The sequence below is a fragment of the Schistocerca nitens genome, chromosome 12 (genome assembly GCF_023898315.1).
Source record: "Schistocerca nitens isolate TAMUIC-IGC-003100 chromosome 12, iqSchNite1.1, whole genome shotgun sequence".
NCBI classification, from domain to species: Eukaryota; Metazoa; Arthropoda; class Insecta; order Orthoptera; family Acrididae; genus Schistocerca; species Schistocerca nitens.
The window spans coordinates 144,037,451-144,063,383 of NC_064625.1; the positions used below are offsets into that span (position 1 = coordinate 144,037,451).

At 42.2% G+C, this 25,933-nt stretch overlaps 1 long non-coding RNA gene across 1 annotated transcript in view; it reads left to right on the forward strand.

The window, feature by feature from the left end:
- The first annotated feature begins 884 nt into the window (after positions 1–884).
- The window catches only part of LOC126215299 (uncharacterized), a 60,794-nt gene continuing 35,745 nt past the window's right edge, over positions 885–25,933 (forward strand). The window contains exons 1-2 of the long non-coding RNA XR_007542119.1: positions 885–950; positions 22,979–23,102. This is a non-coding gene — a long non-coding RNA (uncharacterized LOC126215299). The remainder of the gene's footprint in view (positions 951–22,978; positions 23,103–25,933) is intronic.

Consider the following 25,933-nt stretch of genomic DNA (forward strand, 5'->3'; position numbering starts at 1 on the left):
GACCAACAGGGAATACTGAATGTATACACAGGAGGGTAGCACGAATGGTTACATGCCTGTTTAATCCATGGGATAGTGTCACAGAGATACTGAAGGAGCGGAACTCTAAGATAGACGTAAAGTATCTGAGACACTCTGTTAACAAAGTTTCAAGAACCGGCTTTAAATGATTACTCAAGGAATATGATACAACCCCCAACACGTCGAGCACATAGGGATCGTGTGGATAAGATTACAATAATTACCACACGCACCGAGGCACTCAATCAATCATTCTCCCTCCATACGTGAATGGAACGGGATGAAACCCTAAAAACTGATAAAATTTTACGTACATTCTGTCTTGCAGCTCAAGGGTATTTGCAGAGTATAGATGAAGATGAAGATGTAGACCTGCACCAAGAGTAACTTTGCTTTCAGTGTTTGTACAATGTTGGAACCTGTTTTTTTTTTCTTTTTTTTTTAAAAAAAGGGAAAATATCAGTAAATAGCTAGTTTTATCTACTCACAAGATCTGTATGCAGCAGATACGACTCTGCAATTGGTAATCTTCAACTCAAAGCCTTGCCTTGTTGTACAATGATATTATTAATAATAATAATAATCTTTGTAGACGAAAAAGATAACAATCAAGAATACTTAAAAATATTTACACCAAAATTCGCCGGCAAATGATATGTAAAAAAATGTATTGGCGTTTTTCATTTAAATAGAGTACATAACGGGCAAAAATGGTACGAGAGAAATACTTTCTTTAATATACCTGTGTGTGACGTATTTTAATTTGGCGCCTTCGATATTCGCTTGTTTTATTGTTATGTGTTTGGTCACTTTGCGCAAGTTGCTCGTGTTTTGTCTATCGAAGTTCGACGGTAGAGACAGGGGGAAGTGTGTAACCATCCTATTCGTCGGACATAGTCTCACATACAACCGCGCTCTGCGGTAGCCAGGTAAGTTTAGTAATTACAGTATATACTATCAGTGTATAATCATTGCCACAGATTTAATTTTTAGATTAACTAGTTTTGGATTTTAGCAGCACTATTAATAACTGGAAGTATTCCGTCATTGTATCATTATGACGGTGTGTCATAACGAATCACGCTATGTTGTTTAGTGCCAAATAACGGAAGCGTGCCTCTGGTTTAAGAAGTTACCAGAAAAAAACTTAATTCCCAAAGATGCCATAGAGCGCAATTCCAGAAAGTAAACATATATTGGGAGAATTTCTGTATTCTACACACTTCATTTAAATTGGCAGTGTCCCTTCGTATTGTACTCACATTCTTTGTTCTGTGAAACGCAACGAAAACTTTAACAAGAATTCGTAAGTTGAAATGTTTTTAATAATCATTTTTTAAGTTTTGTAGAGAAAATAGGATCCAGCTATTCATTAGAAAGTGCAAGGCGGTATATGGAAGAGGCAGTACCTACGCAATTTGATAAAATTGAAATTATACCCACCTCTCCTACTGAAATTAGGTAAATAATAAATTCACCCAAAAATAAAAGCTCACATGGAATTGATGGCATTTCTAACAGCCTACTAAAAGCTTGTCCCCAATAAATGAGTGGGATTCTCAGTCACACATGTAGTAGCTCACTGAAACAGGGCATTTTCCCAGATAAACTGAAATACGCTATTGTTAAACCATTGCATAAAAAAGGGGATAGATCTGGTGCTAACAACTACCGCACAATCTCACTTCTGACCACTTTATCTAAAATTCTTGTAAAAGTAATATTTTAAAGAGTAACATCACATATTTGTAAGAATGAAGTAGCCTACTAACAAAATGTCAATTTGGTTTTCGGAAAGGCTTTTCTATAGAAAAAGCTGCATCTGCTTTCACTGATCAAATATTAAATGTATTGAATAACCGAACATTAGCCATTGGGATATTTTGTGATCTCTTAAAGGCTTTTGATTGTGTGGATCGTGGTATTCTTCTTGATAAGCTTAAGTATTGTGGTATGAGTGGAACCGTGCACAAATAGTTTAATTCATATTTAACTGGAAGAATGCAGAAGGTTGAAAATAACAGTACAGATAGTCTGCAAAAACCAGCAGAGTCCTCTAACTGGGAGGTATCAAGAATGGTGTCCCACAGGGTTCAGTCTTGAGTCTCTTATTGTTCTTAATATAGGCCTATGTTAATGACTTGCCACACTATATTCGTGAAGATGCAAAGCTAGTTTAATTGCTGACACAAGTATAGTAATCACACCCAACAAGCAAGGATCAGCGAGGAAATTGCAAATGTCTTTCATAAAATTATTAACTGGTTCTCTGCAAATGGACTCACTAAATTTTAAGAAAACACAGTTTAAACAATTCTGTACAGTAAATGGCCTAACACCATTGATAAATATAGACTATGAACAGAAGTCTGTTGCTAAGGCAGAATACTCCAAATTTCTGGGTGTGTGCATTGATGAGAAATTGAATTGGATGGAACACATCAATGATCTGAAATGGTTAGATTCAGCTACTTATGCTATTAGGGTTATTGCAAATTTTGGTGACAAAAATATCAGTAAATTAGCCTACTATGCCTATTTTCATTCACTGCTTTCATATGGCATATTTTGGGGCAATTTGTCATTAAGAGAGAAAGTATTCATTGCACAAAACCGTGTAACCAGAATAATAGCTGGAGCCCACCCAAGATAGCCTTGCAGACATTTATTTACCATCGAAATACTTATATTCATTTATGAAATTTGTCATTAATAACCCACCTGAATTCAAAAATAACAGTGAAGTGCATAGCTACAACACTAGAAGAAAGGATTATCTTCACTATTCTGGATTAAATCTCTCTTTGACACAGAAAGGGGTGAATTATGCTGCCACAAAAATCTTTGGTCATTTGCCAAATAGTATTAAGTCTTACATATAGCCAACCAACATTTGAAAGCAAATTAAAAGAATTTAGGAATGACAACTCCTTCAACTCTATAGATGAATTCTTAGATATTAAATAGTGACTGAAAAAAAATCACAGTGACACGTTGCACATCATTACGAAATGTTGTATTTGTGATCTATGGAACAAGGATTTATGTATGTATGTAGGAATGAATGAATATGACTGCGTTGTAGATCCTAGGCACTTTGAACACACATGCATTGTAGGTTGCAGAGTAAAGAGTGAAGCGCAGTTTGAGTCTTAACTGTTTATGTAGAAAACTCGGTCATACTATGTTAAGACAATGTAATGCTAAAGGAACTGCACTGTGGAAATGATTCTCTATTTGATGTAAATTTCCTCTCCCAAAAAGAACTTTTTTCTTGTGTCCATAATGAACAAACATTTTTAAAAAAAATGTTGTTACTATCATTAATGTATCTTACTTGTGAAGAAATATCAGAAGTAGCTTGAGAGACTGATTAGGCCTTTCCTCTATAAATGATACCCTTGGTTGAATTAAAAACACCTTGTTGTGTAGACTTGCAGTCAGGATTTCCTCAGGGATGACAAAAAAGTTTGAAATGTTATCTCTGTGTAGTAGAGTCCTGACTTAGTTACTGGTGTTCACCTTTCAATGTGCAGTCAGATTACATATATGCCCAGTTGGATAAATTCAGTTTTTGTTTTATTTGTTGGACACATGTCACTTTGATTTATGGGGACACCTTCAGTAGCAGTATGTCTGCCAAATCAAACTGTAAATATTCAGTGCACATAAACATTTGTTAAATACTAATAATATTGCTAGCATCATGTAGAATCTACATTGTAGATACATCTAAAAACAAAGATGATGTGACTTACCATACGAAAGCGCTGGCAGGTCGATAGACACACAAACATACACACAAAATTCAAGCTTTCGCAACAAACTGTTGCCTCATTGGTCAGTCCCATGCACCTTCCCACCACCACCAACTCCAGTCCTGTAACCCGGAAGGTGTACACGATCAAAGGCAGAGCCACGTGTGAAAGCACCCACGTGATTTACCAACTGACCTGCCTACACTGTGACGCATTTTATGTGGGAATGACCAGCAACAAACTGTCCATTCACATGAATGGTCACAGGCAGACAGTGTTTGTTGGTAATGAGGAACACCCTGTGGCTAAACATGCCTTGGTGCACGGCCAGCACATCTTGGCACAGTGTTACACCGTCGGGGTTATCTGGATACTTCCCACTAACACCAACCTATCCGAACTCCGGAGATGAGAACTTGCTCTTCAATATATCCTCTCTTCTCGTCATCCACCAGGCCTCAATCTCCGCTAATTTCAAGTTGCCGCCACTCATACCTCACCTGTCATTCAACAACATCTTTGCCTCTGCACTTCCGCCTCGACTGACATCTCTGCCCAAACTCTTTGTCTTTAAATATGTCTGCTTGTGTCTGTATATGTGTGGATGGATATGTGTGTGTGTGTGCGAGTGTATACCCGTCCTTTTTTCCCCCTAAGGTAAGTCTTTCCGCTCGCGGGATTGGAATGACTCCTTACCCTCTCCCTTAAAACCCAAATCCTTTCGTCTTTCCCTGTCCTTCCCTCTTCCCGATGAGGCAACAGTTTGTTGCGAAAGCTTGAATTTTGTGTGTATGTTTGTGTTTGTTTGTGTGTCTATCGACGTGCCAGCGCTTTCGTTTGGTAAGTCACATCATCTTTGTTTTTAGATGTATAAATATAAACATGTTTAGACACCCACCCCCATACAAAACCACGCAAAACGACGAAAAAAACCGACATCACTCCCCAAATACCACTCAACACAATATCATCTGGAATCGAACACTTCCCTTGACATATATAGCTCAACAGCAGCTCCCGATCTCATAAATTGGCATCGAACACTTCCCTTGACCTATACAACTCAACAGCAGTTCCCGATCCCATAAATTCGGATTGAACACTTCCCTTGACCTATATAGCTCAAAAACATCTCCAGATACCAATACCAATAGCCACACATTGGGATCGAACACTTCCCTTGACCTGTTATCCTTACATCTCCACATACAGCCGTCCCTGGTCCGAGATGCAGGAACTTTAAGTAAGCCTCATTTCTTCACGACATACTGAACACTTCACGACTTCATCCAAAAATCCGAATAGTTGAAGAAATTTTTTTAGAGACAACGCACTGTCCCCCATCATAGCCGACAACCGAAAACTGTTGATCCTGTCAGTCATATCCATACCTACCAAAGACATAAAAAAAAGGCAATTTACCAAAATTCACACGCGACGCCACACTCGCAAACTAAACCAAAAACATCACCTGACACACCACCAGAGAGCACCACCGATCGCATCAAAACGACACCTACAAACACGCCACTCTCACAAACTAAATTCCGAGCCATCGTGACGTCACACATCACAACATCCTTACGTCACGGGTCAAAGCCGATGGGGTGGGATCGGACGCTTCGGTCGACCCAAATTTTGTTAATTGTTGGCTTCTGATGTTGATGTGTGAGCAGTTTGTTAGCTCCACATTTTGGAAGAAAGAATTTTTTTCCTTTATTTATTGGTCAGTTGAACACATTTATGGTTTATTAAGTTGTTTTGTCATTTCCAAATAAGATTATAATGAAACTTCCTGGCAGATTGAAACGGTGTGCCAGGCCGAGACTCGAACTAGAGGCCTTTGCCTTTCGCGGGCAAGTGCTCTTACCACTAGAGGCAGATTAATCTGCCAGGAAGTTTCATATCAGTGCACACTCCGCTGCAGAGTGGAAGTCTCATTCAAGATTATAATAATGAAATTACTTAATTTCAACCCACAGAAGAACCATTGCATGTTTACATTTGTTCCGTAAGAAATTGTGAAGAGGGGTAGGTGGATACAGGTACTGAATGGGGATAGCAAAAAGTAGAATGATATTCCATATCACGTTTTGGAAAATGTCAAGGACCTACTTAAAGTGTTCAGATTGTGGTTTATGCTGTAAATGATATCAGTGGCTGTGTGTGATGTTATAAATCAAGTTAAAACATTTAGGGAATGAGAAGCAGCCTATGGTGTCCCATGTCATATGACACACTATTAAAGGGTGGGATTGGTATATTTTTGAGGGTTTAGATGGCCATCCTGGTGAGTGTTATCAGATCTTCACAAAAAGCTGTTTCTGTATTTTTCTGAAGAAATGTGAGCCCCATCAAAAGTGCCAAGAGTGCTAGAGATCCATTTGTAGTTTACACCTTCTACAATGAAATAATTTTATTAAATTTGTAGGTCAAAAGATAATGAGAGATCATGATTTGCTGCAGTTGCTGTTTTGGTTTGTGTTGGTGCAGATGACACTTACCACGATGTTGCGGTTCAGATTCAATGGACTGAAGGTACTGCCTATCCAAGGACACTCCCCCCCCCCAGAAACTGTTGGGATGGAGGAGCCTTAAGTTTCATCAGTGGTTTGCTACTGCTTTTATCCCCCACATACAAAAATACTATACAAATCACACATTGCACAACCAAAGCCCACTTTTGGTTGACATGCAGCCAAGTTAGTATAAGATTAGTGGAAATTTAGTGCTCTTGCCGAGTCATTTATGTGGCGGACTATAGCCTCTTCTCAAATTTGTTTTGCCCTGTTAAAACGAAATGGGAATAAAAAGCTTAGCTTTATATTTTTGTGTTTGTGCATCCTGTTTGTGCACTGACGAGTATGCTGCTTACTATCTCAGTTTTAATGTTACTTGGTAACTGTCCTTCAAATATCACTTATCTGCATCTGTTTTAATGTTATTTGATAACTGCCTTTCAAATATGACTTATCTACATCTACACTCTGGAAACCATGGTGAAGCGTATGACAGTGTATATCCCATTGCACCAGTTATTAGGGTTTCTTCGTGTTTCATTCACGTATGGAGTGTGAGAAGAATGATTTTTTGAATGCCTCTGTGCATGCAGCAATTACTCTAACGTTATCCTCAAGATCCCTATGTGAGCGATACGTGGGGGCTGTAGTAATCATTTAAAGTTGATTTTTGAAACACCATTAATAGACGGTCTTGGGGTAATTTACGTATATCTTAGTCTTCCAGTTCAGTTCCTTCAGTATCTCTGAGACTCGTACCACTGTATACATTCAGTATCCCCTGTTAGTCCTATCTGGTACTTGTCCCACACATTTGAGCTATATTCTAGAACCGGTCACATGACTGATTTGCAAGCAGTCTGATTTGTAAATAGATAGAATTTCCCTAGTATTCTACCAATAAACCGAAGTCTACCAACTGCTTTACCCACCAGTGAGCCTATGTGACCATTACATTTCATATCCGTACTAAGTGTTACACTGAGGTATTTCTTTGAGTTGCCTGGCTCCAACAGTGACTCATTGATACATAGGCTGCTATGTTTTTTGGTTTTGTGAAGTTCACAAAATTTTACATTTCTGAACATTTAAAGCAAGTTGCCAAACTCTGTTTCACTTTGAAATCTTATTGAGACCTGACTGAATAGTAATGCAGCTTATTTCAGATAGTACTTTGTTGTAGATAACTGCATTATCTCCAAAAAGCTGTAATTTCCTAATAATATTGCCTGCAATGTCATTTATATACAACATGAACAGCAAGGGCCCAACACACTTCCCTGGGGCACACCTGAAGTTACGTCTACGTCTGACAGTTACACTCTATCCCAGATAACATGTTGCTTCCTCCCTAACAAAAAGTCCTCAATCCAATCACAAATTTCACGTGATATCCCATACGATTGTACTTTTGACAATATGTGTAGGTGTGGTATTGCGTCAGATGTTTTTCGGAAGTCAGAAACACTGCATTTACTCGACTGCCTTGACCTAAAGCTTTCAGTATGTCATGTGAGAACAGTGTGAATTGGTTTACACAAGATCGATGTTCTTGGAGTTCGTGGTGGTTGGCATTGAGGTCACTCTGTTTGAGATCTCATGTTTGAGCTCAGAATAGTCTAAGATTCTACAACAAATCGATGTCAGGGATATTGGACAGTAATTCTTTGGATCACTTCTGCTCACCTTCTTGTAGACGGATGTGACCTGTGCTGTTTTCCAAGGACTGGGCACAGTTTTTGTTTGAGGAATCAACTGTAGATTACATTTATAAGAGGGACTAATTCATCTGCAAATTCAGTATAGGATCCAACAGGGGTTCCATTGCATCCCAAAGCTTTGTTCAGTTTTAACAAATTTGGCCATCTCTCAACACCACTGACTCTAATACTTACTTCATTCATCTTTTCAGTGGTGCAAGGATTAAATTGGGTCAGTCTTCTGGGTTTCCCTGGGTAACTGATCATTTGAAAACCGAGTTAAGCATTTCTGCTTTTGCTTTTGCTACTCTTATTTTGGTATTTTTAATGAATTCCTTTCAAAAATTGCTCATTCTGGAATTTTTGGTTGGAGTAATTGTAAGCACTGTTATAAGTCATTCAGGAAAATGTTCAGATGGCAAACCCATACCCAGTCCTCGCTTTAAGACAGCAGTTTCCATTTACCCCTGACCTTATGGGGTAAATGTAAACTTACAGCAGATTAATGAATCCAACAGTAGTATTTGTATTTCAGGCCTGTTGTGTCCTAAAATTAAAAAGTCATTTAAATTTTACAAGCTAGTAATTACTTCAAATCAATGTGAAAACTTCTCATAATCGTTTCCAATTACCCTGCCTGACCCGACATGTCTGTGACGAATTTCATATTGATACAAAGCTGGACGGGAAGCCACATGTTGTCAAGTGATTAAACTCTACAGTTTTATGTGTTACACATATGATTTCTGAGATGAAAATGTCAAAAAAGGGACTTTTCATATTTTTATTGGATTATACATCAGCTCTGAAACCTCTAGTTCATTGATCTTTAAAGAGTAGGACATTCTGACAGGGGCCTCTCTATACATTTACTCCCTAATCAAGTAATATCAACAACTCTGTAAATAAACTCAAAAGCAGAGGTTTACTGTAGGATTAGTAACTATATTATTTCTAACATATCTGGCAAAGTGTATTTTCAATGAAGGTGTGTTCCACGAATGTCTGAAAATGCCAATTACACTTCCAATTTATAAGAAAGGTGAAAGAAATAAGCCAAGCAATTACAGAGCCATATCAACAGTTCCCATTATGTCAGAAGTCTTAGAAAACAGTATACACATGCAAATTCACAATTATTTTTAAAGTAAAAAACTACTGAGTGATAGCAGTTTTGGTTTTCAATCTCAGCTACCAACAACAAAAGCAATAGGGTCTTCTCAGTAACATATATTAAGGATTTGAGAATGGGAAATTCACTTGCACAAAACAGATTTTCCCCCTGCGGGTCCGGGGTAAGAATAGGCCCGAGGTATTCCTGCCTGTCGTAAGAGGTGACTAAAAGGAGTTTCAAACGTTTCGGCCTTCCATGTGATGGTCCCCCTTGTGGTTTGACCTCCATTTTTCAAAATTCTACAGAAGTACGAGCCTTTTGGGGAAGGACACCTTACGTGGTGTACCACTGGTCCTCAGTGCACTAAGACCTTGGCACTCAGCATTGCACCGGCGTTGTAACCATACCCACTATTCCTCAAATTGGGCATAAACGCCTGATGGGTTGTCCAAGTTACGCCCATAGTGCATCTCCATCTGCACCAGCGATCATGATGGACTTTCCATGGCACCAGAAATCCAGCACGGTAGCCAGCCCGTTGTGGTGGGGTCGTCATGTACCCTCTAGGTTGTAGCCCCCTGACAACACAGGGATCGTACTGCTGATACCTGAGCTGCACCCTTCCCACGTCGGCCAAGGAGTAGATGCCCGTCTCCTTGGGGCATCAGGACTCCCGGCAACGGTCATCCTGCCAGGTGGCCCTTGCTGAGGCTGGGTGGCGCCCGTGGGGAGAGCCCCTGGTCGGAGTGGGTGGTATCGGGGCGGACGTTTCGCAGATGAAACGTCAACACGTATCAGGTCGCTCTGCGGCCGAGTCTTTCAAAAGAAAAGGTACCGTTTCTAGTTCTAGTTCTGGTTCTCCTGCCCTTTCCCCCTTGGCCACTCCATGGGAGGAGGGACAGGCCCGCCGGCTTGGGGCGAAGTACTTCCCCCGCTATTTGGTCTGTTCTCGAACCGATGGGGGGACATTCGCCACCTCCAAGCCCATGTTCTTTGTTCAGCACATTGAGGACATCTTCGGGGAAATCGAGGCTCTCAGCAAGATGCGTTCAGGGTCCGTTCTTATCAAGACCGCCTCCGCCACACAGTCGGCGGCACTCCAGGCTTGCGACCGCCTAGGGGACATCCCAGTGTCCATTGTCCCGCATCTGGCACTAAATAGGACGCAGGGGGTTATTTTTCATCGTGACCTCCTGCTACAATCTGATGAGCTCAGGGCCAACCTGGAGCGCCGAGGCGTGCATTTCTTCCGGCGAGTCCAGCGCGGCCCCAAAGACCGTCGCATCGACACCGGGGCCTTTATCCTCGCCTTCGAGGGGGACGTTCTCCCGGAGAAGGTAAAGGTGATGTGCTACCGGTGTGACTTGCGACCATACGTCCCGCCTCCTATGCGCTGTTTTAGGTGTTTGTGCTTTGGGCACATGTCGTCACGGTGTGAGGCTGAGCCCCTTTGTGGCGATTGTGGACGTCCTCTTCGTGAGGAACATACATGCACCCCACCACCTCGGTGCATTAATTGTCCTGGCGTCCACTCGCCTAGATCCTCAGACTGCCCCGCATATCAGAAGGAGAAGAAGATACAAGAAATCAAAACTTTGGATCGGCTCTCTTATTCTGAGGCCAGGAAGAAGTATGACCGCCTCCATCCCGTGCCATTGACCACTTCGTTTGCCTCAGTTGTGTCCACTCCTTCCGCGGTATCCTCACCCCTATCCTGTCACCCCTCCGCCTCCTCCGCCCATCAGGGGGCTCTGCCTCCGCCTCCCAAATCCTTCCCTTCCAAATCCTCCTCCCCCGTGGCCCCCACCCCCTCTGCCTCAGGGGCCACCCTTCCTCCTCCTCCTGCCCCCACGCCACCTGAGAAGCGATTCTCTTCTCAGGCGTCCATCGGGGAAACGTTCCGGACCCCAGCTTCCGAGGTCCGGCGTTCCAAAACGGACCTAGCGCGTGAGGACCTTCTTCGGGTCCAGCCCACCATCCCTGTGCCTCCTCGGCCTTCCAAGAAGGCCTCCAAGAAGAAGTCTCTATCCCCGTCTCCACCCCGGCGCGTTTCCTCTGACGCTCCATCCATGAGTCGCTGCTCCCGGCCGTCCTCAGTTTCGCCGGGACGCTCTGCTGCCAGGCTCTCAGCTGGCCTTTCGTCGGCAAATGATACTGCCCCTCCTACACAACCAGGGACAGCGGCCGCAGCTGGCGACGAGTCCATGGAACCGGATCCGCCTCCCGTCGGTTGTAGCGTTGTTCCCTCATAACCTGGCCCTACGCGGCCGTCGAGGTGACCAGCTCTTCCCCCGTCTCGTTCCCCCAACTTTTTGACTAGCGATGGCGTTGTTTCATTGGAACATAAGAGGTATTCGATCTAATCGGGAGGAATTACAACCGCTCCTCCGCCTGCACTGTCCGCTCGTCCTTGGTCTCCAGGAAACCAAGTTGCACCTGACTGACCGTATTGCCTTTACCCACTATACCTCGGAGCAGTATGACCTCACCCCTGTGGACGGTGTCCCAGCTCATGGTGGGGTCATGTTGCTCGTTCGGGACGATGTCTATTACCATCCCATCCCATTGACCACCCCACTCCAAGCAATAGCTGTCCGCATTACTCTTTCTGCTTTTACTTTTTCAGTTTGTACCATCTACACTCCACCGTCATCTGCTGTTAGTCGGGCTGACATGATGCACCTGATCGTTCAGCTTCCCCCGCCGTTTTTATTGTTTGGCGACTTCAATGCCCATCATCCCCTTTGGGGCTCTCCTGCATCCTGTCAAAGAGGCTCACTCTTGGCGGATGTCTTCAACCATCTCAATCTTGTCTGCCTCAATACTGGCGCCCCGATTTTCCTCTCGGACTCTACTCATACCTACTCCCACTTGTACCTCTCGATCTGTTCTACCACTCTTGCCAGTCGGTTCAAGTGGTATGTCCTTTCTGACACCTATTCGAGCGACCACTTCCCCTGTGTCGTTCGTCTCCTGCACCACACCCCATCCCCACGTCCTTCGAGCTGGAACATACTGAAAGCTGACTGGGGACTTTACTCCTCCCTGGCGACCTTTCCGGACCACGATTTTCCCAGTTGTGACAGTCAGGTCGAATACCTCACGGCTGTTATCATCAATGCTGCCGAACGTTCCATTCCTCGTACTACTTCTTCTTCACGTCGCGTTTCCGTCCCCTGGTGGAACGAGGCTTGTAGGGACGCTATCCGTGCTCGATGACGTGCTTTACGCACCTTTCGCCGCCATCCTACGTTGGCAAATTGTATACAATTGAATACAAACGACTCCGAGCGCAATGCCATAGAGTCATCAAAGACAGCAAAAAAGCTTGTTGGGCCTCTTTCACCAGCTCCTTTAACAGTTTTACTCCCTCTTCCGTCGTTTGGGGTAGCCTGCGCCGGCTGTCGGGCATTAAGGCCCACTCCTCGGTACCTGGCCTGACCTCAGGTAATGAGGTCCTTGTTGATCCTGTGGCTGTCTCCAACGCCTTTTGCCGCTTTTTCGCGGAGGTTTCAAGCTCCGCCCATTACCATCCTGCCTTCCTTCCCAGGAAAGAGGCAGAAGAGGCTCGGCGACCTTCCTTCCACTCGCTGAATCTGGAAACTTATAATTCCCCCTTTACTATGCGGGAACTCGAACGTGCGCTTGCACTGCCCCGGTCCTCTGCTCCGGGGCCAGATGCCATTCACGTTCAGATGCTGGCACACCTTTTTCCGGCGGGCAAAAGCTTCCTTCTTCGTACCTATAATCGCGTCTGGACCGAAGGTCAAGTCCCCATGCGTTGGCGTGACGCCGTTGTTGTTCCTATACCCAAACCCGGGAAGGATAGACACCTTCCTTCTAGTTACCGCCCCATTTCTCTTACAAGCTGTGTCTGTAAGGTGATGGAGCGCATGGTTAATGCTCGGTTAGTCTGGATTCTTGAATCTCGACAGCTACTTACTAATGTCCAATGCGGCTTTCGTCGCCGCCGCTCCGCTGTTGACCACCTTGTGACCTTGTCGACATTCATCATGAACAACTTTTTGCGAAGGCGCCAAACGGTAGCCGTGTTCTTCGACTTGGAGAAGGCTTATGATACCTGTTGGAGAGGAGGTATCCTCCGCACTATGCACAGGTGGGGCCTACGCGGTCGCCTGCCCCTTTTTATTGATTCCTTTTTAACGGATCGAAAGTTTAGGGTACGTGTGGGTTCCGTATTGTCCGACGTCTTCCTCCAGGAGAACGGAGTGCCTCAGGGCTCCATCTTGAGCGTAGCCCTTTTTGCCATCGCAATCAATCCAATTATGGATTGCATTCCACCTAATGTCTCAGGCTCTCTCTTTGTCGATGACTTCGCGATCTACTGCAGTGCCCAGAGAACATGCCTCCTGGAGCGCTGCCTTCAGCGTTGTCTAGACAGCCTCTACTCATGGAGCGTGGCAAATGGCTTCCGGTTCTCTGAAGAGAAGACGGTTTGTATCAACTTTTGGCGATATAAAGTGTTCCTTCCGCCATCCTTACATCTCGGTCCCGTTGTTCTCCCATTCATGGACACAACTAAGTTTCTGGGGCTCACGTTGGACAGGAAACTGTGTTGGTCTCCACATGTCTCTTATTTGGCGGTCCGTTGTACACGTTCCCTTAATGTCCTCAGAGTTCTTAGCGGTTCATCTTGGGGAGCGGATTGCACTGTCCTGCTTCGCTTGTATCGGTCCATAGTCCGATCGAAGCTGGATTATGGGAGCTTCGTCTACTTGTCCGCTCGGCCATCCCTCTTACGCCGGCTCAACTCCATCCACCATCGGGGGATATGTCTTGCGACCGGAGCCTTCTACACTAGTCCTGTTGAGAGTCTTTATGCTGAAGCTGCCGAGTTACAATTGACCTACCGGCGCGACGTACTGCTGTGTCGGTATGCCTGCCGGCTGTTGTCTATGCCCGACCACCCCTCTTACAAGTCCTTCTTCGCCGATTCTCTCGACCATTAGTACGGGTTGTATGTGTCTGCCCTGCTACCCCCCGGAGTCCGCTTCCGTCGCCTGCTTCGACAATTGGATTTTGCCCTCCCTACCACCTTCAGAGACGGTGAGAGCCCGACACCACCTTGGCTCCAGGCTCCGGTTCATATTTATCTCGACCTCAGCTCACTCCCGAAGGAGGGTACTCCGGCTGCAGTGTATTGCTCACGGTTTGTCGAACTTCGTGCTCGACTTGCCGGTCACACCTTTATTTACACCGATGGCTGCAAAACTGACGATGGTGTCGGCTGTGCCTTTGTCGTCGGGGCCGCCACCTTTAAATACCGGCTCCTCGACCAATGTTCCAGCTTTACGGCCGAGCTTTTTGCTCTCCATCAGGCCGTTCAGTATGCCCGCCGCCACCGCCATTCATCGTATGTACTCTGCTCTGACTCACTCAGTGCTCTTCAGAGCCTAGGAGCTCCCTATCCGGTCCATCCCTTGATTCAACGGATACAGCAGTCCCTCCATTCTTTCGCTGATAATGGTTCTCCTGTCAGCTTTCTGTGGGTTCCCGGACATGTAGGAGTGCCTGGGAATGAGGCTGCGGATGCTGCAGCCAAGGCTGCAGTCCTCCTGCCTCGGCCAGCCTCCCATTGTGTCCCATCATCTGACGTTCGTGGGGATGTATGTAAGAGGCTTGTGTCGTTGTGGTGGGATGCTTGGTCATCCCTCCAAGGAAACAAGCTCCGGGCAGTAAAACCGCTCCCAACTGCTTGGACAACATCCTCCCGACCATCTCGGTGCGAGGAGGTCCTTCTGACCAGGTTGCGGATTGGGCATTGCCGGTTTAGCCACCGCTACCTGCTCTCCGGTGACGCAGCCCCGCAGTGCCCTTGTGGTCAGGCATTAACAGTGCGTCATGTTTTATTGTCGTGTCCCCGTTTTAGTCAATTTCGTGTTGTCCTGTCCCTGCCATCTACTTTACCGGATGTTTTAGCTGATGACGCTCGAGCAGCTGCTCGTATTCTGCGTTTTATAACTTTAACTGGCTTGTCCAAAGACATTTAACCTTTTTACTTATTTTATCTGCATCTTTGTCAGGTCCTTCTGGTGTCCCCCCCCCCCCCCCCCCCCCCCAATCCCCTTGAGTTTTACCAGATTCCATGTGCTCTCACAACAGTGACTGGGCGCTAATGACCTCAGCAGTTGAGCGCCCTTAAACCCAAAAAAAAAAAAAAAAAAAAAAAAAAAAAAAAAAAAAAAAAAAAAAAAAAAAAAAGATTTGAGTAAGCAGCAGGCTACAATTAGTAAAGGCAAACAACCAAATGTCAACACTTACGAAAATAAAAAGAAGAATCCCACAAGACTATGTGCTTCAGTATTTCCTGTTAATTGTGTATATCAATGACTTGTCAAATTACTTGCTGATGACATGACACTAAGGAGAAAATCGGCAAGACTTCTTAGAATACAACAAAGTAGTAACTGAAATGAACATTGAGTGGTGTAGGACCAAACTTTTATCTATAAATAAAATAAAAACTCAAGAAATTTGCTTCCTAAGGACATTCCAACAAGATACAAAAGCATTAAAGTGCTGGAATTAGATTTAGATCAAAAAACTCAGATGGGAGAAACATACAAATTATCTGGGTAGCTAACTGCTCATACTCTCTTCGTACTGTACAGGCTGAGGCACATTGTTAGTAAAAATTTATTAATGTTTGCATACTTTGCGTTCTTTCAATACAACTACAGTAAGGAGTTCTGCTTCAGGGTAACTCAGTGAGTTCAAGTACCGCCTTCGAATGGCAGAAGGGAGTAGTTAGATGTGTGTTAGGACTAGCACAAAGATAAAGCTGCAGAAAAGCTCTTTAAATAACTCATGATAATGGTACTGCCTAGTATGTGTATCGTCAACTGTTTAATATATGCTAAAGAAAACATAAGCAATTTCAACTTAAGATCTGAGGTCCATATTCATAATATCTGAAATAATAACAACCACCTAGATCTTCCATACTGAAGGCTGACATTAACAAATGAGCTGTAAGTAGCTATGTTTGAAATCCTCTAACAAAGCAAAGCCCGCTACACTTAACATCGGAATCGTGTTAATGGTAGCAGATATTTATGAAATTCTTGGAATCTTGTGCAGCACGTTCATCAGTGAAATATTCAGCAAAAGCCAGGATTATTTTAGGAAGTTCACACTTTTAAAAAATTCAGCGCAGTTTTTTGAATCTGATATATGTTCCGCATCACATTTCAGATCATCAGAAATAATACAAAACTTTTTGCATGCAACTTTTTGTCTATTTTGTAATAAATAGCAGTGTGAAGAGTGCAAAACTGATAATGTTCCAGTGGTATCCCTGTACTTTGAACAACAAAATAGGTGTTTTCACTGTAATCCATTAAAATTAACACTGATCCATGATCAAGTGCTCTTTCTTAATTTACATATAGTCACACTGATTGCAAAATAAGTGTGAAACAAGTTAATTAATATTCTTAATTAGTATGTTACATAATTCATTCGCATTCGGAAGGACGACGGTTCAATCCCTCATCTGGCCATCCTGATTTAGGTTTTCCATGATTTCCCTAAATTGCTCCAGGCAAATGCCGGGATGGTTACTTTGAAAGGGCACAGTCGACTTCCTTCCCCATCCTTCCCTATTCCGATGAGACCGATGACCTCGCTGTCTGGTCCCCTCTCCCACAACAACCCAACCCAACCCAACAGAATTCTGATAGTGACGATTTCAGTGCTGAGTCATTCTGTGAGTTGATGCCCATTGATTGTACTGAACCACCTCTCCAGGATCATAGTCTTAATTTTCATTTTCTAAGTGTGATGGAAAAGAATAACGGGTAGGGCATTTATCACACAAATGGAGCATAGAGGCTATGTTATTAAACATTATTTTTGTACATTGGTAGGTAGAAATGCAGTTTGGAAGCAAATTAACATTTCAGTGGTAAGTGCAGACACATAGGATATGTGTTTCCGATGGCACTGTGAGTATACTCTGTTTTGGTCAAAGGAAAGTAAATTTTGAAAATCTTACACTTTGTTTTAGAGATACTGTTTTATATGCAGGGAATACATTTCAGCTAGATTACTTACAACCAGATGCTTTCGTTCATATGCATTTTTGATGATCATTGATAGATGAATTTAAATTACACACCATTCCAATTTTATTTTTGTGACTGGGCAAAGTATTTTTGTTTGTCATGGTTCGTAGTGCAATAACTTGAAATTTTTCCGATGGGGTCAGGAAATTCTCCAGGTGTGTGACATGTGAATTTGTGTTAAATTTCGACTTTGTTAAGAAAATAAAAGATGACAACAATGTACATCCTCAACCAACATTCATGTGGCCATTGTTGTAACAAATTTGTGGAGAATATATACATGTATGTGGTTCAAAGAAATTGTGTTTTGTTGAGGTAAGGTTTCATATTACATTTTATTCATAATGAATCATATATATGCTTTGAAAGGGGCTACAGACTCGTGCAGGTTTTAGCAGATGTACTTAAGAATGACTCTGATAATGAATCAGGTTTTTGGGAATTGGGATGAGTGATGCTGGTGTACATGTGATAGGGAGATATGCAGGTTGGAGATGAGGCGGAGATTAATGATTGTGAAGATGACAGTGGTATCCAGAATACTAGTACACCTAATATTGTATTGAGAAATGGACAGATAATATAAAAAGTAGTACCATCTAATGTATGCAAGCAGGCTTCTGGGACTACAGTACGTGAAACTGCACTTACTCCACATCACCTCAGATCACAAATACAGACGATGACATTTTGTTTCAAACTTTTTATCACCAATCACATGCAGAGTGTAATAGTACTGCATGCCAATAATTGTGCTGATGACAATAAAATTCTGCACCCGCATCTTGATCGCTGGATTGAGCTCGACTCTGCAGGACTACAAGCACTCTTTTATCTGCTAATAATAGCTGGTTTACGCAAGGCACATGGCAAAACCTTTGAGCGAATTTTGATCAGATGACTAGAGCTTACCCTTTTTGAGATTTTGTCATATTCCGATGTATCACCAGTTTGATGATAAATTTAAAAGGGGAGAAAGAAAATCAGTTTCTGTATCAAAAGCTGAACTGATATGAGCTGTGTTTGAAATGTTCATTGATGCATGCATTCTGTCTTGTAACCCTGAGTATTATATTAAAGTTGATGAGCAACTGAGTTCTTTCAGGGGACAATGTCCATTCAAGGTGCACATTCCTTCAAAACCTGGACAGCACAGGATAAAACTATGCACTGCTGTAGATAATGAGATCAGTTATCTTGTAAATGAACAACTCTATACAGGGATATCTGCTGAATGAAGGGAATTAAATTGAGAGAAACAAGTGGTATATGATGTAGTTGATCACCTCAGGGAAAGTGGTAGGAACATTCCAGAGAATTTTTTTACAGGTTTGCAACATAATTATAGCCAGCGATGAAGTAACTTCAATGTGCATGGCTCTCACAATGTGTCGTTATTATTTTTGTGGAAATATGTTACACTTTATTACCATCTACAGAGTGAGTGAAAAGGACTTTACAACTTTGGAATGATGCAGAAACTTATTGAGAACTTACAGAATCGGTAGATGTCATTTTGTAGCAAACAACCTCGAGTTCGATTCACGTAGTGCATCAGTACCCCATTCCACCAGCAGGAGCGCCAGAGTAGTGCACAGTTAAAATGGCTACTTTCGCTGATGCAGTTTGCTTGCTGTGTGTTGGAGTTTCATGAAATGAACTCTGCAACAATTCTTCAGCGTAAATTTTGAAATGAATATGCTAAAGATCCTCCGAGCAGGCCTAAGATCTACTCTTGGCACAAGAATGTAATTGCTGTTCATTGAGACAGGATAAATCACGAGGTTGCCTGCATGGCCACCTCACTCCCCAGACATAACACCACTGGATTTCTTTATGGGTTTATTGAGGACCATATGTATGTTCCTTCCTTCCCTACCAATCAATCTAGCTGACCTGAAAAATCAAATCTACGCTGTCATTGCAGAAGTTAAGCCCAGTTTGCTGCAATGAGTGTGGAAAGAAATTGATTACTGGTGGGATTTTGCCACATCACAAGTGGTAGTCATAACAAACCAGAATGACACTTGACACTTTTATGTGAAACTTGAGGTTGTTTGCTACAAAAGTCACATCTGTAGATTCTGTAAGTTATCTCAATAAATATATATAATTACAAAGTTGTAAAGTTCTTTAACACACCCTGTATTTGCAAGAATCATTGTGGGGTCAAAAAAGACCACCACCATACATGTTTTTCCAGAGCTGATACCATGTGAGGGTTAAAAATAAATTAGTTTCATGTCCAAAACACAGTTGAAGCTTTTTGTTTTTTACTGTTCAGAAAATTTTTATTCCTCAGGGGATAATTACTCTATCTCAGGGACCACTGGTGTCAGCTAAACGGTCAGTGTATTGTCGTACATTAAGCTGAGAAGCTGTATTATAATATTGCAAAACTGACTCATTCTTTATCATAGCAATAGGTCACAGTTGCCATTCCCTGCACATGCAAACAATTAACAGGTGATCCATTACTTTCTTCCTGTACAGAGGTGGTTTATTAATAGTTCTTTAGATAAAATTAAGCTTTCCCGCAGCACGCCCAGTACCAATGTACTATAAATGCCTTTTTTTGTCATGCAGATTTCTTTAATGTAACCTGTAGGAATTAGTCACCTTTGACCTCCACAGGAGTATGTGGCTTTCAGTCTGCGTGTTTGTTACTAAAGCTTCAGGCGTATTAAAAACTTCAAAAATTTCCGACCATTGGGAAAATACAGATTTTCATCCTCCTCCCCCCACAGCAGCGATGGGATACAGCATCTCTGGGGGGGGGGGGGGGGACACAGAGGAGTGGAGGGGGTTATGTACAGAGAGTGAGGGGGGGGGCATGAGAAGTTGGACAGAGGAGGAGCAAGGAATTTAGGACGTATATGCAATTCCCATACGTCTCGTAAGAACCTCAAAGCATTGCCAGATTCCAGTCAGCAGCTCTTAGAATTTTGCCTCCTGATGTCAAGTATGGTCAGGCATTCTGTCACTTTGTAATTAAATAGGTTTTTTGTGACATGCTAAGTGCGTGGATAATTTTTGCATTATTAAGATTCATTCACACTGGAGGAGATAAGACTGTTAAATAGTGATGTGTTCATAGTAGGTGGAACGTCATTTCACTTTGTCCTGTACAGAACAGTGGAAGTGAAGTTTTGAGATGTCACTTGCAATACAATCGGAATATAATGTCCAAAGTAAGGAACTGACAGAGTGATAAAGCTTATCAATGGCTAAAACAATACCCATAATTAATGTTCTTCACAAAGCCTGTACAATAAATGTTTCACAATGCTGAGAGGTGAAATAATAGCAAAAGTGTCATTAAACATATTGAAACATCATTTATGTTCTTGAGAAAATATAGTCGTACAAATACGTGATGCAATATTTAGAAGGCAGTATGTCGGTTTTATTTTTAGTTACTGTATAACATCAGAAATAACAGTATTTTTATCCTTCTAGAGAACCGCCCCCCCCCCCCCCCTCTCGACCCAACCACTGGAAAAACTTTCTTAATTGCACACAGTGTAGGAGAAATATTCAGGTCCCTATGTTATGAAAACAGTGCTGAGTATGACAGAATGTGTAGTGATATGGAACATTGCGAGCAAGTGCCAATGTCAGATGGCGCCGTGGCTCGCGATTGACAGCCTTCTGGGGCTGTTGGAATCACCTTGTAAAGAAGTAAATACTGAGAAGGTGCAAAAGCTTGAATTCTCTATGCACATCAAAAATTTGTTCACGAGAAATGTTGATGTCCAGTTCAGGTGACAGCCTGAGTAATTGCTACCATTTGGAATGTGTTAAAGTTCCATTCATTCAAGTGGGAATTGACTTTCTCTCCCAATTGGTGTATATGAGAAATTTTAACATATTGCAGAACAAGTGTTTGTTCTGCTTGGGCCTGTCACTAGACTGGGATTGGTGGTGGTACCTTGCTAAGTATGGATGCATTTTTTATTATATCGAGTCCTCCCCCATCTCTCTGTTTTGTTCTTCCTGTTTCTTGTTTGCTTAATTTGGGCCTCTAGTAAATAACTACTTATGGTTTAGCTTTAGGTCTTCCCAGTAATTTTTTACTCAGTGGTTTTTTCTGAATTTTTGACCACTGCTCCGGTTTTCTTTTTTTGGTACTTCTGTGGAGATTTGTAATGTTTCAAATGTATCTCTATTCAGAAGTTCTTGTTCTTCAGTCTTGATCCCTTTTATATCACCTTAGGTTTCTTGGCACGCCTAGCAGCAGGGAGATTTTTTTCCGATTGACATATTCAACAATTCTCTCGCGTATACTGTTTCCATTCATCTGAATCAGATGACCATAAAATTACATTTTATGCTATCTCACCATGTTGTTGTTGTGGTCTTCAGTCCAGAGACTGGTTTGATGCAGCTTTCCATGCTACGCTATCCTGTGCAAGCTTCTTCATCTCCCAGTACCTACTGCAGCCTACATCCTTCTGAATCTGCTTAGTGTATTCATCTCTCTACGATTTTTACCCTCCACGCTGCCCTCCAATACTAAATTTGTGATCCCTTGATGCCTCAGAACATGTCCTACCAAGGGATCCCTTCTTCTGGTCAAGTTGTGCCACAAACGCCTCTTCTTCCCAATTCTATTCAATATTTCCTCATTAGTTATGTGGTCTACCCATCTAATCTTCAGCATTCTTCTGTAGCACCACATTTTGAAAGTTTCTATTCTCTTCTTGTCCAAACTATTTATCGTCCCATGTTTCACTTCCATACATGGCTACACTCCATACAAATACTTTCAGAAACAACTTCCTGACATTTAAATCTATACTCAATGTTAACAAATTTCTCTTCAGAAACGCTTTCCTTGCCATTGCCAGTCTGCATTTTATATCCTCTCTACGTCGACCATCATCAGTTATTTTGCTCCCCAAATATCAAAACTCATTTACTACTTTAAGCCTCTCACTTTCTAATCTAATTCCCGCAGCATCACTCGATTTAATTCGACTACATTCCATTATCCTCATTTTGCTTTTGTTGATGTTCATCTTATATTCTCCTTTCAAGACACTGTCCATTCCGTTCAACTGCTCTTCAAAGTCCTTTGCTCAATATACAGATTGAAGAACTAATCATACAGTATAGCTGCATGCCCTCGGGAAAAATTACGGATGTAGTTTACCCTTGCTTTCAGCCGTTCACAGTACCAGCAAAGCAAGGCTGTTTTGGTTAGTGTTAAAAGGCCAGGTCAGTCAATCATCCAGACTGTTGCCCCTGCAACTACTGAAAAGGCTGCTGCCCCTCTTCAGGAACCACACGTTTGTCTGGCCTCTCAACAGATACACCTCCATTGTGGTTGCACCTACGGTACGGCTATCTGTATCATTGAGGCACGCAAGCCTCCCCACCAGCGGCAAGGTCCATGGTTCATGGGGGGGATCTCACAATGACATTTATTTATTTAGTTTTCTTGTACAAAGTCTTCATTATTCCTAAACCTATTATATTGTCTCTATTGTTTTCTGTATCTCCAGTCTGTCAGATCCAGTCATTTTGCTGCATATAAACATTCTGATTTTATTATTGTAACATAATTGTACTTTGCTTAAGTGAAGAGATAGATCTCTTCTTGTGCTTAATCAACTGATAGGCCATTTCCATCTTCCTTAAACCAATATTATTAGCCACCTCATCACAGCGTTTTTTGTTACCTCACCAAGGTATTTAAATTTATCAGCGCTCCTACTTTCTTTGTAAGTTGTGTCCATAAAACTTCCTGTGTACTATATGGTATCATTTGTTACAGGTGGTCAACTATTCTGCTACAAGTGTATTCCAGCAGCTGTGAGGGTGTCCCATCTCTGTGGAAGATTCCCAGCCCAGGCATCAGCTGCAGTGCCTAAGTATTGCTCTGCTGTGGCATCTGTCAGGTATTGTACATAGAACACAAGTCACTGCCAGGCACATGCTGAATCCGTCGCAGTCGTGAGTAGACCCTTCAGTTTTTAATTTGTATAAGCAGTTCACTGTCTTAGTTGCCAAAATATAGAAATCAATGAAATTACTTGGAAGAATCTGCATAATCACTTTAATTTCTTGAAAGGCACAACTGAGGAGTACCATGGAATTTTTAATTAGTGATAATTGATGACCATTATCATCTTCGTTTCCCCTCTATCCAATATCTGGTCAGGTTGGGGTAGGTGATAATTGATGTTGGGTAATATACTGTTCCGAGAAATAGGAGAGATGCTGCAAGTGCATACATTCTTAAATTTGTAAGTAATGTTCCAGTATCACTGCTTGAGACATTTATTGGTTATTACAACAGCTGTTTCAGAAGATTTCCTTTTTCAACTAAATCTACATTGTATTTCACATGAAATGGTAAAATATTGATTTCACGTAGATTTTGTCCTGTTTTATACAGTGTGAGGATATATTTTGATATAATGTCGTAGATATTTCCGGTAATTTTTTTTGTCAGTTCCCACCATAGATGTTTTATATTATGCCACGCTGTATAAAACAGCACAAATTTGATGTGAAATAGATATTTTACAATTTCACGTGAAATACAATGAGAACAGTCACAAGGTACAGTCACACCACATTTTATATGTCAGTACAACATTCGACAAGTGCCGAAGTGATAAGAAGATTGCAGCTCTGCATTGATAACAACGGTCATCAGTTTGAACACCTTCTGTAAATGGACATTCAAGCCACCTTTTTGACCAAAGTTGATCTTCAAAGACCTTACTGTTACACATCATTGGATTTGTCTTAATAGCTGCTGTCATAAAATAAGTACCAAACTAAAGCATCCCATTTAAAAAAACATAGTTGACCTTCATATCTCTGACGTGACGCCGCCTAGCCTCAAAAAACAAAACGTCATATTGTTACCCCCGTTGTCCCATGCAACTTTTGTCCCACAAATATTTCAACTACTATCGTACTTTAGGAGTTATTCTAGGTGGCAATAGTTACTCACCCTGTATATTACTTTATACCCCAGTAGGTGCCATGGGCTTAACCCTTTCATGGTCAGAATTGAATTTGTACAGGTTTTTGAGATACGAAGAGAGTGGTGATTTCCTTTCAATGCCATTATTATACAACCACTACCAAAATACTGTCTTTAAGTTTTTGCGGTAGCAAGTGGAACACACGTCCTGTGAACCGATGCAGGATATCATCTTCTGTTGACAGAGTGACTTTGTAATCTACTTCCTTAGTCATAAATGGGCTTTGGTAGGAAATCACAACTGACAAATTATGTATATTTGGAATCATTTATTTGTTACGCAAGTGTGCAAAAATGATCGTTACATTTTAGTTAAAAATTCAAAACTTACAGAACCTTACTTGCCATGAAACTTAGAAAAGAATGGTATGGCACAGAGTTTTACACCACAAGCAGTGCAAATGACTTTTTAGAGCAATTGTGACACACTTCAAATTTCGAAGTAAAACCACTTGCAGGATCTGCAAGACATTGTATCTTGTATGGAGTAGAAGATGTCTCGTACACTGTCAAACAAAATTTGGTCAGTACTGCGATAAGGGGTCTAATTTTATAGTCATAATTTTGATCAGTTTGTCGTGTGATTTGTTTCCTGCAAGCGGATCAGGAGCTAGACACTTACCCTTGCTGCGGCGGAGTCCCGGAGCGGAATCTGTAAAGCTGGAATAACATCAAACCAGGGAACTCGGTGTGATTGTAATTAAGCTTTTAATGAAGGGGAGAGAGTTCAAGTAAACAATACTCAACTTTACGAGCCACTGACATCTGAACTAAACTGTGGGAGGTGTTACTAAATTGTAACTACTAGTCGGTGCATCTAAGTGCCGTTAGAGTCTGTCCCGCCCCCTGAGGAAGAGTAGCGCATTGACGACGTCAGAGGCTGAATACTATCGGAATCCGTGACAGGCTGTTAAGCTGCCATTGATATAGTCTCCTGTAACATTACTATAATGCTTGGGGAAACTACCATCGCTCTGGCTGTCTTCCGATCCTCGGATCTGTCACGTAGCCGCTCTGAGTGGAGGTTTCTTATTATCACGTGCTGCGCCGCACGGGCTCCTTCCGTTGTGTACTAACCTTGTGTGCAGGCTTTCCATCTGTTGAAACACCTTAATCCGTATAACAGTGGCTCCTACTGCTATGTTACAGGACTGTAACATCACAGACATCTTAACATACGCCTATTTGTAATTTATTCGCAACTAGTTTTTGGAGGAAGAAGAACACTATTGTTATTTCAGCGCAGTTTCTGTAAGATTTTCTTGTATCTTGACAGTATCATGATGATTGAAACTGAACTCACTTTCAGCATTGCATCTGAACACCAGCAGTTTTGTGTCAACATAATGGCACTTTATTAGCCAGCACAAGATATAAAACTGATATGACATTGACTATTATAGTCCCATGTGTTATGCAATGCGCATGGTAAACCACTCCCCCCCCCCCCCCCCTACCGCATGCACATGAGGGGGCACGCGCACACCCACACGCGCGCACACACACACACATCCCAACCAATGTTTGCATCGGTGCAAGTCAAGGAGTGCTGACCACTGGAGAGCATGGTCTTTGTAACGGAACCTATAAAAGGCTTTACTTTACCGAAGTATGCGATACCCTCCAAATTCAACCAGTTTAATGAGTATTTATGATTATAGAAAAGTTATTGTGTATGTTAACAATGATTGCATAACATGTCTCCATAAACAGTCAACCCATTAAATTATA